This window comes from Halyomorpha halys, unplaced genomic scaffold (assembly GCF_000696795.3).
Source record: "Halyomorpha halys isolate HHAL.00 unplaced genomic scaffold, Hhal_1.1 Scaffold52.1, whole genome shotgun sequence".
Taxonomy (NCBI): domain Eukaryota; kingdom Metazoa; phylum Arthropoda; class Insecta; order Hemiptera; family Pentatomidae; genus Halyomorpha; species Halyomorpha halys.
In genome coordinates this window covers 1,307,934-1,314,524 of record NW_027104988.1, presented here as the reverse complement: position 1 = coordinate 1,314,524, position 6,591 = coordinate 1,307,934, and the positions used below count along the sequence as shown (strand labels likewise).

Sequence of the window (6,591 nt, the reverse complement as noted above, 5' to 3'; positions counted from 1 at the left end):
CGAGAGGTAACTTTTGTTTCGTTTTTTTGTGATATTGTATAAATTTAAACTGTTAATATAATCAGTAATGTTTTTTCTAATTCTACGCTTTCTACATTAAATTGGAGGCTCGGAGTTGGTTTACATTTTGAGTGACAGAAGAACTAATGATTGGAGCTACAAATATCTTATACAAAATTTTAAAAAAATATTATTTGTATGTCCAAACTCCCTCAGCATGGAACTTCCTTCTTTCTGGACCAAGCCCTTCAAACTGTCTGATTCTATTAGGTTTTCTGAAAAAGTTGTAAACAAATTAATAGAATTAATTTTAGTGAGACAAAGAATGATCAATACGGTATATTCTTATTAATAGCCTGTAGAACTAGAGAGTAATATATAAATAATTTAAACTAATTCTAATGAATGTTGACCCTTTCTTCGCTTCCAGCGACCCTTCATCTTTTCATGATATTTCAAATTTCAAAATTGTGGTTTTGTGACAGCATATACATATCCATCTAAGATTGTTTGATTACCATAAGATAGGATACCCAACTTAATGATTTTTATAATTAAAGTTATGAAAGGTATTGTAAAAAAGTAAGCTGTTGATTCATTCCAAAGTAATTCAAATATCTTTACTAAAATTAAATTCGCATCAGTTACTGAGAGAATGATAGTCAAGTAGATTCTGTAGATAAAATTTATTTCTAACACTCTAAAATGGAAAGGTATTCTAGATCGCTCTGCCTAAATCAAGGATAACACTAGGGTACAATTTTAAATTAATGCAGGTCGCTGCATAGCAGGACTCTCGGGGAATTAAGGTCGATCATAGATAGGGACGTGAACACATTAACTTATTGCTCAAGGGAGTCACTAGAAGACCTTCGATTGACCGGCTTTATTGTAAGAATCGGGTCTGGAACATGCCATGGAACAATGGAGTAAGTAGATTTCTTGGCTTCATTTACAAGACGGGCAATAATTTAAACTTTGTATTTTAAAAAACGGCTTTTTACTTTTTTCGACCACAACTTATGTTTGTCTACAATTACAAGTAGAAACATAAATGCCATGTTTTAACATACCAAATAGTACATAATTTATGTCGAATAAATGTCAAGATTATATCTACGTAACAGCGTCTACAGACAACGTGTTTAAAGTACTTAAAATACATAATTTATTCAGAATGAGGTGTATATAGTTGACCGTAGATTACTGATTGGAGAAGATGGTTGGGGGGTGCGGTCAGCAAGGAAAACACAAATAAACAAAAAATATTTATTTATGACAACGTTTCGACCTGATTCAATAATTCAATAATTTATTCAGAATTGCAGGCAAAAAGAAGTAGTGCTGAAATGACTACAATTAGAAAAAATAATGTATTCATAATTATTCCTATTCCAACAACTACCTAAAAGTTACCAGTTATTACGTACCAGAGTGAGGGTGCCAACAATCATTAAATTAATTAAACAAATTCGTTAGTTACGTAGTATTTGGTATGTACTTGGTAAGAAGAAATAGACCCTACTAATTTTTTTTTTTTTTTAATATTTATTTATTATTATTTACAACTGTACATTACAATACATTTAGTAAATCTGATCTAAGTTAAATTGGAGTGTTACAGGCGTGTAGATAAACTGTTGAGAAACCCATAGGTAGCACTCTAATGACCTTTTACATTAGCTGGTCTCTTGGCCTTCTTCTTTTCAAGCGCCTCGGAGGATTGTCAGGAATGGAAGAGGATGCAAGATTAGAAACTAGGGGTTTGAGTGGTTAGAGGGTTTATAATGAAAGGAGTGATATCTGGTTCGGGCTAGATCGGTTACGTAGGGAACATTAAGGTCTTTATGTATGATTTTATTTATGACAAAGTAAGGAGCATTGAGGATTTTACGAAGGATTTTGGATTATAAGGATTGAATACGACCCTACTAAATTAAAAAACAAACTACCAATAACATAACCTTTTGGGCTTACCCAATATAAACTATGAACAATTCAATATCAACAGTTTTAAATATACCCATTTATTATACAGTCCACTCAGTTTTATTTCAGAACCAGTCTTAAACATATCAATTCACTGTATACTTTGGATTCATCCCACATTGCAGTAATCGAACATGTAATAATGTTATATGATCATGTATAACGTATTTTTTTTTCATTAAAAGCAAGTGTACGAATACTTTTCACTCTGTATTTTTAAATATGAATATTACAAATTTTCCAATATTACCTTTTTTTTTATATTACTTTACTTTTTTCTGATTAATAAAAAACGACATGTAATAATGTTACATGACTATGCTGATATTGATAAACCCTTCCTTTATCATATACCTCTCAATCATCATTTTTGCTTCTGATTTATTTTTCCTCCATAGCCCTTTGATAGTTTGGTCGATGGAAACATAGCTGAATTATGGGATAGGCTAAAAATATTGATTAGTTTTATCTTACAATTTGTATTCCCAAGAGAAGTTCACATTTTACAATTCTTTTCCGAGTAGCTTGTTTGTAGCATCCAACATAGTCGTTTCTCTGCAAAGTCCTCCCAAATCATTTATTTGGGTGGGCGTTGGTTATAAATTACTCATTTTTACTAACGATAAAATACTTTAGTATTTAATGGTTATTAAGAGCACTAATAATAAATCTGATTTACTTTTAATTAAATAAAGTTCCTTATAAAGATATAAATCTGAAATGTGTCTTGGGGGAGTAGAAATTCAGCTTTCCAACAGTTGTACTAATGTTGGATGTGGATACCATATTGTAAAGCAGCGATTCCTAAACTGGTTGCTGCATGCATATGCAGTGGTGGGAACTGCTGATCTTGTACAAAAACCTCTAATTTTTATTTTAAATCTTCTGTAATTCTTATGTTACTCATGGTGTTGAACTCAATGCATTTTTTAAAAATAATATTTTCAGGTGTAAAACTATAAATCTTAATTTTTCCATCATTAAAATCATTTTTCCTATAAATAAATTGTTATTCTGATTCATAGTAGTTAATTTGATTATTGTTCTAAGGTAATACCTACACCTTCCAAGAAGGCCCTTGAATTCATATGTTATTAAACGTATGTTATTATATAGGTCAATGAAACTTACACAAACGTTATTCCATTATGTACACTTGTATGAGAAAATAGTCTCATTACAGAGGTCAATAAAGCTCATTTTTTCTGGTTTATAGAAAATGTACAAAAATGATTTTGTCCAGTATTAAATTATAAGTGGCCATAGAAATTTAGAAAAACATATTTCAAGAAACAAATCTATTTTTGAAAAACTATAATTTTTACACTATCTTTCGATGGCAAAAAATAGTTTTTGTTCGATAGCTTAAAACAAAATAACAACCAGTAACATCTTACTTTTCCCCAATGCCAAAAAAACGACAGTAAGATTAGGTCTACGGCACTACAAATGTTGTTTGTGAAAGAAACGACATTTATCAACATGATTAGGCACATTTCATTTTGGAGATTATTTTTTATTTTATTTATTTTTTTACATTTTCCATCATTGTGCGCTGAGACAATAATATTTAATGTACAAATTAAACATTATTGTCTCGGCGCACATGATTTTGAAATTTAGAAGTAGAAGCTTTTTATATAAAATGGTAACTCCACCATCTCCTTGCTCAAAATTGCATTTGGAGGCACTTTCATTGTACATTTAGCTGTTGAAACTTTTAAGACAACAAAATATCAACAGTATCACAATAACATCAAGAATACAACAGGAAAAGTAAATACTAAAACAGTTTATTAATGATTTTTATTAAAATATGTTCTGCCAGACCCTTCCGCGGCCCACTGGTTTAAAATGTTTCGTCAATAGATTGTCTTGGTGTGATCTTGTTTGTAATATAACATGAAGTATTGTCAATTCGCTGCACCATAACCCAGATATACAATTTTTTCTTGACCTTCTACCGTTTAAAATCTCAAAGTTCCATTAAAACCTCAAACTTTATCCACCAACACATTCATTTATTTAGCTCCAATCATCCCTATAATCCTCGAATCTTAATGACAGTGGCCTCGAACTCTTTCCTAAATATGGTGTTTAAGTTCTGGAAATTGTCAGCTTCTCCACGCGTCTGTAGCTCTTGTCATATCACTGTCTCCACTGACTTTCAATACACAACGCCTGGGAGAGAAACACTGGTATTTGAGGAGTCCTGCTTTGCCATCCATATTTATATTTGTTATAAATGGATAATTATAATTAAAATATTTATTGTCCTTGAATCAGGAAAAAGTATTATTTTTCAATATATTAAAAGTTTTATCTCTAAAAATTAATTCCAGGTTATGAGAAATTTATTGTGATAAAGTTAACCAGTATGAGATATGCACATTGTGGTCATTGGGACCAAGTAATTTACTACCATTCTTAAGGATTTTTAAGTTTAATTATTTATATCATAATTTTATTTTTTGTTTTAATTTTATGTTAATTTTTGTATTTCAAAATAATATACATAATGATAATTGCTTGACAATGAAATATAGAATGTAACTTATAACATGCATGTGTTGAGATACATAGAAATTATAATAATAATAAATAAAATAATGAAAGCAAAATTACTGAAAAATTATTGCAGTAATACTAACAATCGAGTCACTGTTGTCCATCACTTATTAGACTAAATATCTTAGTATTATTATCTTATATCTTATATTATTATCACTTTAGTCTATCATTTGAGTTTAGATAGACGGCTTGGATAAAGGGGGCTACATACGCTCCAGCAGGCTTGAAGTTTTGTATCTACCTTTGGAGGAAACACTGTGGGGCTTTCATGATGAATATTGTGTTTTTGTCATGATGAACATCTTGTTCTGAATCTGGTCGGAATGATCCGCAGAATTTCCTCTAAAGCATGCTTGGGTGTGTCTAGCCACCTTAAATATTGTTACTGTTTGCTGAAATAGGAATGAATCAAGTATAAATTTAAATTTCCTTTATTACGTAGGATGTTAGTAGCGTACCAAGGGACACTGCTACATCCTCTTTAGCAGCCAGCCTTAATTCCGTCATGACTCACCACTTGATGGAGTTAGACTACCGAAATGTTCTCTTCATGATGTCATAGACCAGTATACATGTCCATAACTGTTAAATGTTTTATTAAATAAAAAACAATGTATGAAAATGATATCAATTTATTTAATTATAGATAAGATGGTTCTAATATCATTATAAATTATTTCTTTATTATGCTTACCGAATATCGTTTACAAACAGCATAGTAATTAGCAGTTGCAATTTAAACAACAGTCCTGATAACTTTTTATAAATGATAAAGAAGATAAATTTGATGAGACATATTTTTACTACATATTACATACTAAAATGTCGCTTGATTTCTTGTCAAAAGGGAGGAAGTGAAATAAATGGCAGAGTTCAGGTTGTTGACCTCATCTTTGCGCAAGAGTTTCTCAGAATTTTGAGTTTCTTCATCCAACTTGCGGGACGCCCTGTTTCTGTTCCGTTGCTTTTCAGCTTTTAACTCCACTTATTTTTATATACTATCTAAAAAAAAAATTGTATTCTATTTAAAATTATGTAATAATATGTATTCAATAGTTACATTGGGGAAAGGATTAAAATATTTTAGTTTTAAAGCTCTTCGAGAAATATTTTCTATGTATAGATATTCAAAATTTATCCATTATTCAATATTTTGGCTCCTTAGTGTGTAATTCATATTTGAAATAATTTTTATATAATTCGTATCTTAACAAGTTAATATTTTTGTGTTTTTCTAAACATTGTGTTGTCAGAGAACGTATTCTGGTATAAAATTTAGTTTATGAAAGTTCTATTTACATTACATTATATCTGGATCAACAAGTCAATAATTTTTTGATCTAGGTACCCCAACATGTAAAAAAATACTAAATTAATGCAGGCTTAGAAATTTTATCAAGAAAAAATTTTTATCTACTATGCAAATAAACGATATTTATAAGAAAAAATGTATAGCTCAATACTAATAAATTCAAATTTTATTCTCATCATTCAAGAAAAAATTTATAATTATAATCAAATATAAGAAAAATACATTTCTTTGATTATTTTGAATTTTAATAAAAGTAAATTTTACTAGTTGAATGATTTGCATAATTTATTGACCTTTCACTAAAGTAAAGTGGGGAAGAAACTCCAGCTCATAAAACTTACCACACTCAATACGGTTACCCATTTCTGGCGTTCCTGACTCTTAATAACTACCTCATTCATTTAATTAAGTAAACAATTAGCAATTAAATTAATTTATTAATTAATTAAAATAGTTTCTTAAATGTTGCTAAAACAGAGATACTAAACGGTATCTGATTTCTAATTTAACAATAAACCATATTTCTGCAGTGCTAAAACGTTTACTAGCATGCTAATTAGTTTGATAATATAACGTACCACGAAATTTTAGGTCTTTCTTTTGATTTTTCACGTATGAATTCTAAAAAACAAATTAAATTATGATTAGAAACCTTCATCTAATACACCAAATAAGTCCAATCCCTATATATATATGCTAATATTCGTATTATTTCCAAT

At 29.5% G+C, this 6,591-nt stretch overlaps 2 long non-coding RNA genes across 2 annotated transcripts in view; one reads left to right on the top strand and one right to left on the bottom strand.

Moving 5' to 3' along the window:
- Window positions 1–6,591, top strand: part of LOC136795670 (uncharacterized) — a 115,894-nt gene that overhangs the window by 88,276 nt on the left and 21,027 nt on the right. The gene's annotated exons all lie outside the window — the stretch shown is intronic.
- LOC136795669 (uncharacterized) overlaps window positions 5,225–6,591 on the bottom strand; it is an 81,457-nt gene continuing 80,090 nt past the window's right edge. The window contains exon 3 of the long non-coding RNA XR_010843298.1: window positions 5,225–5,562. This is a non-coding gene — a long non-coding RNA (uncharacterized lncRNA). The remainder of the gene's footprint in view (window positions 5,563–6,591) is intronic.